Genomic DNA, 9,649 nt, shown 5'->3' with positions numbered 1-9,649 from the left:
AATTAAGGACTATAAATAGCATCACTTACCACGGTGATTCCTGGCTTCACACCCATCTTACTAACACCCTCAAACTTCATGTGATACTTTGTCGAAGACGCAGGCGATTTAGCGGTCTTCATCACTCAAGTATCGGACTAAAATTCCTATCCACTTCCCCGTATCTTACCACTGGTCGTGGCCGGCGCTGTGATTGGCTAGCATGATAGGGACACTTGAAAGTTGCGAAGTGGCGATGATTGGTACCTACTCTTCATCTGTGATCCACGGAGCAATTCTTGGAGGTCCTGGTCAATAACAGAGTAGCAACTTCGGGTAAACACCAATGCTATGCTATGCTAACTCACATTTTTTTTAAATTTTTTTAGAATTTATTTGTTTTTTTCTTGAGTTAGTTTCAAGATGTTCCTTTTTGGATGACATTCAAGTTTAAAACTTAAACATAAAGTTTTTAAATTGCTCGCTTTTTTGGGAACTTTGACGAAATCTAGCTTAAAAAACGGATATTTTTAAGGCTTCGATAACTTCTTGCATCAGTTTCCAGTTCTTAAGTAAAATTTTAAGGAATTTGATGCTCTTCAAGGTTATGCTTTAACCTTTTAAACCATTCAAAGTTTTTCTCACAATTAAGGTGAAACCGTGAAGCAGTTTAAGGTTAGACTAATTAAACTAATGATCAATAGTCTAAAGTACTCTGAACGAGCTTTTTTGTAAGAACATTTCAGATATTTTACAAGTTTATGTTTTCGATTCTCGTCAAAGTTATACTGCCGCTCGAAGCGGCATATGTAATTTCGTCAATTTTGAGGTAATGATGCAGTTTGGTTCAAAATCATGTAATCTATCAGGATAACCAATAAAATGTATTACTTTGTTCTAGAAAACCGGAGAAAATCCACTACACTCAACCCCCGGTGGTTGGTCACTTTTTCGTTTGACGCTTTTTTAGTTTGTACCCCGTTCGTTGGTCAAAGTCAAACTAAAAAGTGACGAACTGTAAAATTTTACACGGCGCTCACGCACACTGTCAAAACAAACGTTTGGTAGTGTGTGCGAACTCCATGTAAAAGGGGTGTCAAACTAAAACGTGACCCCGTTCGTTTGACAACAGTTGGTGTCAAACTATCGGGGTTTGAGTATATTTCGTGAAATTCTAACACATAGCCTCATAGGCGGGACAAATTTGACATGCGTTTTGCTCGGCTTGCTCTGCCCATGTTCGCATAAATGTCCCATATACAAAAACAGCAAGCTGAGAAAAACTCATGGCAAGCTTGTCCCACACATAAGGCTATGTGATAAATTTTCTCGAAAAACTGGATTTCTTCCTGATTTCTAGAACAACGTACTGGATGTTATAGACTTTTCTGAAAGATCACACGATTTTGAACAAAACTGCATCAATCCAGATTTTTAAGCGAAGATGGCGTTACGAATGGTGAACGTTCGGAATGTCAAAATCACGCAGTGGTACCAACATTACAAAAAAAGTTTGCCATGACATGACAGCCATTTTTTTCTAGTGTTGGTACCACGGCGCGATTTTGACATTTCGGACGTGCACCATTCGTAATGCCATCTGCGCTTAAAAATCTGGATAACTAGAAAACGATGAAAATGCATATGAAACATTTATGCGATCAGGGGCAGTGCTGTTTTTACATATGAGACGGACTCGATTAGAGCGGCATTATAAGGGGTGATTAAAAAAAATGTTAGGCATGATTTCATACATTTCTTTAAACAAAAGTTTAATAATGTTTTAAAATTAACACGACTACAGTAGTCTTGCAATAAAATGACTACAGTAATTTTGATTATTAAAAAAATCATGGCTCAAGGTAAAGCTATGATTCACAAATAAATGCTTTTTGCAGTATGGTACATTCAAATTTTATCCCTTTTTCATTTTTTTTATAATTTATCCAAATCATGCTAAAAATGTGTAGAAATATTTTTTCAGTTGATTTCAAATTGATTTAAGTAGATTAGATATCTACTTCCTTTAACATTTTGAAGGTTATGCCTAAAAGATTATATAAATATTTTGTGCTCCCTGATTTTTAGTGAAAATTATGAAGGAAGGTGAGACGAAAACATCAGCAAAAAAGTATTGGCCTTAGTCAAAATGACGTGGAAATCGAAAATCAATAAATGGAAATATGTTTTGTTTTGTTCTAAGATGATTGCGCTTCGATTACGCTCACATTTTCAAAGTGTTTTAGAAAATTAGTTATTTTCTTCATAACTTAAACAAACTTTGAAAAATAATGACCCCATTATAATTAATAGCAAGCAAAACATGATTTCCAACTTTATTTAAATTCTTTTTCCCAAAAATATTTTTTAAAGATATTTAATAATGTACTGTGATATTAATAGTAGTTAATGCAACAAGTTGCAAAAAGATGATTTTTTCAGCACAAGTCGTTTACCGAGTTACGACGAGTGCTGGAAAAATCAAGTTTTGTAGCAAGTTCCATTCAACATTTTTTGCAATTCCAAAAACACCCTTTGAATGAAATGTTAAGTCAATTGTCTATGTGTTTAGTCAATTCACAGATAAAATCAAAACAATATTGAAAAGTATAACTTTTCAACACAAGTGCTGAAAAGTTCAACTAGAAGAATTTTTCAGCACTTGTATGGAAAAGTATCACTTTTCGAAACTTTTATGCAGCCCTTTTCGTCATGCAAGAATGACAGGAAAAGTATTTAGTTTCACAACGAAATTGCAAAATAGTAGTTTATGCAACAAGTTGCAAAAAGAAGATTTTTTCAGCACGAGTTGTACATTTATCCAATGAGGTTTACCGAAAAATGTTACTTTGCGATACTGGTGTTGAAAAGTAGAACTTTTCAGCACTGGTATTGATAGGTATACATTTTCCATTCAGTTATTTTTTGGTAGGGAAAAGTAGGCCGTTTCGTTTCTGCAAAGGACATGAAAAGTTGACAGTCTCACAGCGGAATTGTAAAAATATGTTTTCTAACCTTAATCACCAACAATTAAATGACTAAATATGGTCTACAAGCCATTAAACGGAAAAAGAAATAGCTGGCAAAAATTTAAACATCAGCCAAATCTTTTCAAGGAGCACAAGGATTTTTTTTTTAATTTGAGACAAAAAAATGGAAACAGAAAAAACTGGAAAGCTCTAGTTTGAATCACTCAAACATGTGCTATATAGTTGAAATTGTATATAAAAGTAATACTTTTGATACGGTGAACGGTGAATTGACTTGACTTGACGTTTTATTTAAAATAAGATGGGTTGTTTTCGGAAAAAACAAAAATCGTCAGTAAAAAAAGATTTTTTGAAGTAGTATTTTGAAAACTAGAGATTATCGACTTAGAACTGTGGTACATACAATAGTTTTTTTAAGTGAAATTAAATGGAGGTGCTCGTTTTCATTTTATTAAACCATGGAGGCGTTTCCTAGAATGATTATATAGCATTACTTCTCGAAACATTAGCTTTAATTATTTGACCAGAAATGAACTTATAATTTAATTACACATTAAAACGGCTAAAATACGCCTTAACCAGCCAGCCACTAACGAAAATCCACCCATTTTGACACTGACTTCTGTGTAGTTTTTGTTGCCAAATATTAGCAAAATGTGTGAAGATCCCTTAACGCTTTACAGCTTTACTTACTCATGTCTTCAAATTTGCTTTTACACTTCACACTGTAACGTGTTTTATTCTAACTCATTATACGTCACCATCCACGATCCGACCAAATGTTCCCACTATCAGACAAACTATTACTACTCGTGAGTTCCTTCGTAAATTTTTGCAGAAAAATTAAACAACACAAGCGCCAAGCTCGATTTCACTAGAGTGGGTTCGTTCAGGTTACGGTGTTACAGCGTTGACCCTCTCGTGACGGCAACGACGACCTGCGCTTAAAATCGTTTTTGCCGAGTAGCAGGGAAGGAGATTCTTTTGTTTGCAGTGATTCTAGTTTTTGTTTATAAAACGTGAGTCTATTTCGCGTGTAGTTTTGCTAGGTTTATAATCGGCTTAGTTCGTGTCTCGCTGTGGTTTTCTCGTTAATACTATCAACTAGACTATACTAAAGTACTTATTTTAATTTAGCAATAAGGTACTTTTGCAACTTTTGGAAGGAAATGATATCAGACTATCGGTTCCAAAGTAAGCCGATAGGATGTCCAAGATTGATGACCAACAGCAGTTTGCGATAAACCTTCTCAAACAATACACAATTCCGTTGTACTTTTTTTGGGGTTTGTGACAAATTGCAGCTTCGGGAGTTTCGGAGGCACGTACTCACTGTTGACGAACCTTGGACGTGTAATGATGTCAGAGCGAATGTTCCCTGCCAGCTCAGGGTCAAATCCTGGTGTGATTGATTTGAGTCAGCGATACCAAGTGTGCTTAATTTGATCGCAATCGGTGAACTTTGAGCTCAGGGGAATCCTCAATTTGTGGCAAATTTCGCCAAATTTCTTATCATTTCGTAGCCATCGAATGAGTGTTTTGCTTTCGGTTGAGTTGGACAATTTGTCACTAAGTGATAACGAAACATTCGATGGAAATGCGTTGTAAAGGTTTGACAATTATGAAAAAATAAAACAAATCTAGATATTTTTGAGAATATCTGTGCTATTGGTTTTCCTATGTTAAAGACCTGTAATGTCTTTCATACGCTTTTTCGTATTTTTTTCGATCTGTTTTATATCAACAAGGCTGGTACAAATTTTATTTTAAGTTTTTGTCCCCCCCCCCTTCAAAGTTGGCTCAAAAAATCAGGGGGCAAAAAAAATATTTTTTTAAAAAAACTCTAATATTTCAATGAAAATTTAAGTGCAATCAGTTGAAATTAATTTTGAATGCATTCCCCTGCGCTTAGAATCATTTTTAGCATGTTTCGGTTGATTTAAAAATAATTTGATTTTTTGAAAATTTTCTATGTTTATTATCGCAAAAAGTTTTTTTTTCGCAAAAATTTTGGTTTTCGTCAAATTTTAAATTTTTTGAAAACTAATAATTGCAAAACAACTGAACTAGTGTAAAATGCATTTTAAAACAACTTTTCCGTGCAAATGTTGAAACTATGGCTTGTTAATTCAATATTTTTTTTTTTTTATTTTTTTGCCCCCCCCCCCTCGAACCCGGCCCGAGCCGAGGGACAAAAACTTTGAAAAATATTTGCATCGGCCCAATCTAATAATAAAAAAATAAAAACAAAAAACCTTAAAAATCCGACCAATAGTTTCCGAGATATCGTTAGTTAAAAAATTACAAACCTATTAAGTGACACTAAGAGAAATCCAAGAAATTCTATGTTAGGCTGTATCTTAGAAACTTAGAAACCGATTTCCAAAGTTCTAGAGAGAAAATTATAGGAAATTTTGCATTTTTTTCCTAAAAATCGGGAGTATTTTTTAATATAGAAAAAACGAAAATAAATACCCAAAAGCAGCTTTATTTTAAGAATTGTACATGTTTTCAACAAAATTGTGAAGTTAATTTCCATTGAAAATTCGATTCTGTTTTAAAAACATTTTTTTAGGTATTTTTATGTTCAAACGCGATTATTTCAAAAAAAATAATATCCTAAACCAGATTTTGCACCACCATGAAAATATGTAATTTTTAGTACCCTGAAAAAGTATGTATTTTGGGAATTCAACTATTAGTGATTACAAATTGAGAAAAAAAAGTGGAATTTTTCCGTATACCTATTTTTTTGAAGTGTCTACAACTTTGCCGAATTGATGTCTTCAATCAATCAATCAGAAAGTCCATCCTCAAGATACAGAACTTTATTCATTTACATACCCATTTTTTATGACGAGCACACAAAATGGTATGGGGACTTGTATGGAAAAACCAATGAAGCTAAATGACTTCTATTGACAAACAGTCATTCCCCGGTTTTGCACTGCCCCGGTTATGATTCGTCCAGCTTCGTTATTGCAATATGGGTATCAACTGATCGGGATGTTTCCATACATTTCAAAGTTATAACACAAATTTTTGAAAATACTCAGCATTTTCACAAAACCACGTATTTTTAAAAAAAAGCATACTCAAAATATCAGTTTTTATAATATGGGTATCAAATGATCGGAATTTTTACATAAATTACGATTTTTTTTAATTCTCAAAATTTTCACAAATCTACGTACTTTCGAAAAAGCACTTAATATTTCAGGTTTTTACAATATGGGATCAAATGATCAGGATTTTTCCTACCTTTCGAATGTTGTTTGGTGAAATAATCATAATTTTCACAAAACTATGTATTTTCGTAAAAATGCTTAAGCTTTCAGTTTTTTTTTACAATATTGGTATCAAACAATCGGGATTTTTTCATATATTTCGATAGTGATAATATGTTTTGTGGAATACTCAACATTTTCACAAAACTACGTATTTTCGACAATAATTTTGAGCATTCCACAAAAATATTATTACTATCGGAATTTATGAAAAGTCCCAATAAAAAAAATAAAATTTTGATTTTTTCCGAAAATATGTTGTTTTGTGAAAATTTTGAGGATTCACAAAAAAAATATTATAAATTTCGAAATTTATGAGAAAAACACCGACAATTTGATACCCATATTGTAAAACACTGAAATTTTTAGTACTTCTTACTCGAAAATACGTGGTTTTGTGAAAATGTTGAGCGAGTTGTGGCGCTATAACCATGGCAAAAGTGTCCAGGGCATTTGTGGAAATACAATGTCCCATCCCAGAGGGTCTCGGGGCACCAAAACTTCTTAGCATGGTGCTCCCAACGATTAATTGCTATAACTAACAGGAACGTGAGCGGGGGATCCCCACGTTTCTTCCTCCCCTGTAGATTCAGAATTGCGTTGTTGTTTGAACATTCGTGCTCAAACTCAACCCACTTCAACGAATCATCTTTGCGGTAAACTTTACGCAGTTGGCCTGGCCGCTTTAACGTTTGTGATGTTTCAAAGCAATTTATTGCATTGGGGCACTGCAATTGTTAATAATGACAAGAGGATGCTAGGCGTTAATCAACCTAAGGCATTTTACAGGATGCCCTCGAAAGACTGGCTGCACTAGGGTTAGATTAGATTAGATTAGATTAGAAAATACGTGGTTTTGTGAAAATTTTGAGTATTTTCAAAAAAATGGTGTTATAACCTTCCAAATGTATGAAAAATGTCCGAGAAAGATTTCGAGTTTTTTTTAGAATAAAATGCATTTTCAGAGTACAGGAAAAATAAGTATTTTGTGTAAAAATTCATGTAATTATAATTGCAATGGAAAGCTGACATCGTCCCAATTCTAAAACACCATAATTATTTGAAGTTTGGATGATTTTTCATAGGATTATAGCCAATGTCTCCGTATAGCCCATATTCCATAAGCTCTTTGCTTTGCATATCCCATGTGCGGTGCTAAACCGAGGCATAATTGTAGTCTATGTATTGACAATGTTTCATCCAATTAAAAAATAAAAATCACGAAAAATTGCGAAGTTGTAGAGAACTTCTGACAAGGTTTTTGATTTCCAAATATTTAATGAAAATTCCAGAAAAAATACAAACAAATAAATTGTATGTTATCCAAAATAAATTCACATAATTCCCGCAAATTGAGCAAATTCATTGTGCTACCAATTGCATCAACTACAATCAAGCGAGAATTTCACGAGGAAAAGTGTCCCCCAGCTTTCGTTTTCACTCAGTTGCGACTGCATCGCATGGTTCCCCTCTGCGTAAATAATCACTCACTCTGGCAACAGCTGACCAACCGATTTGATACCCGCCGCGAAATCGTCCGATGTCTCGCCGAACCAATGGGAAAAGAGGCACACGCCACGAAGAGGGGTTTCTTCCTCGTTCTCATCGTGGAGTTTTTTTTTTTTTGCTTCGCGAAACGATGATGATGCACACATGTTTGACGCATGGCTCACCGATGATAGAATCTGAACGATGTTCTGAGCGGGTAATCTCTCTTTGTTTGAAGTGTGTTGTGGAGTTGCATAATTTTTGAGTAATTTAGATTTGGTCAAATGTAAGCTCCATTTATGCATAATATTTTTTAAGTTAGGTGATAGTACTCTTCCAACATTCATTGGATGGTGGCCTGATTTTGCAGAATTATCTTATCGACAGGTGCCTCATTCAGTTGAGTTTATTATTTAACAATTTCCTGAAGCAAGCAAAGATCTCGATCCCGCAACTTCCTTATCATTCCACAAGGAAACCTGCTCGCTGACCACGCGACTCGGATCATATTCCGCTGCGCGAACCGCGATTTGGCGCATTCAACTCACATGCAATCACGGCGAAGGTCATGGCGAGCCTGTGGTGAGGGACGCTGACTGGGAACGCTGGTCAACGGAAAGATAGGGAGCGCTCGTGATCAGCTTAGCATTCGCGTCGAGCATGGTCGCAGCTGATACGACGACATCAGTTATTACGTGAGGAGAGGTGTGTCCACCAGCGCTCCCTGACGACAGAATCAATGTTCCTTACAGCTGATAGCCGGAGAGGTGACTTAGACGAATTAATTGAAAATGAATCAGCAGCTTACTTATCATTTCCGTAGGTTAATGGTTAATGAGAGTAATTAAGGCTTATGTAACTTTATCCCAGCGATGAAGTTATGAAAAAAAAATATCCTTGGGTCAACCTACAATCAATTTTACAAGTTGTTCGAATTAAAATTTTAATTTTCATGAATAGTTTTTTTGCTCCTGACGTTTTTTAGGGTACTTTTAAAAGCTTAAAATAAAATGTGCATTGGCCTAAGGTTGAGGTTGGTTTAAATTGAGGTGTGTTAGTCCAAAACCTGTATTGCTTCGATTTTTTTTCTGCAAAAATCCCATTTTTCAAAAAAATGTTTCATAGGAATTTCTGAAAAATCTTGTCAAGATTCAAAAAAACACCGAGAATTTCTTTTTTTTATTATTTATGCAGCGATTCCCCACAAAAACTGCATGAAAAAAAAAACAAAACTAGACTGGGGGTTCTCTAGCCGAATTAATTAGCCCCATATTTTAGGGTAACCTGTCCAAATCAGCTACTTTCATTTGTTTTTGTTTTTCAAAGCATAATGTAGAAAAAAAAACATAGAATTCCCACCAGCTCGATTTGTGGCAATTTACATATTTTTACGTCCAAAGCTGGTTAATTTACCTTACTGACGGTGGTTGCGCTACTAACCACTAGTTAGAGCTACTAGCAGCGCTACTTGGTCCAAGGATGACATACAGTAGAGCAGTTCTCTCAGATTTCGGTCATTCGCTTTTTTTGTGTTTTTTAATCTGACTGATACTTTTTTGGTTCCATCGGTATGTCCAGAGAAGCCATTTTGCATCATTAGTTTGTCCATATAATTTTCCATACAAATTTGGCAGCTATCCATACAAAAATGATGTAAGAAAATTCAAAAATCTGTAGCTTTTGAAGGAATTTTTTGATCGATTTGGTATCTTCGGCAAAGTTGTAGGTATGGATATGGACTACACTAAAAAAAATGGTACAACGTAAAAAAAATTGGTGATTTTTAATTTAACTTTTTGTCACTAAAACTTGATTTGCAAAAAAAACACTATTTTTATTTTTTTTATTTTTTTATATGTTTTAGGGACATAAAATGCCATTTTGCACCGTTTTCAAGTTAAGGCC

This window comes from Culex quinquefasciatus, chromosome 3 (genome assembly GCF_015732765.1).
Source record: "Culex quinquefasciatus strain JHB chromosome 3, VPISU_Cqui_1.0_pri_paternal, whole genome shotgun sequence".
In the NCBI taxonomy this organism is placed as follows: domain Eukaryota; kingdom Metazoa; phylum Arthropoda; class Insecta; order Diptera; family Culicidae; genus Culex; species Culex quinquefasciatus.
Note: the sequence above shows the minus strand (reverse complement) of the source record.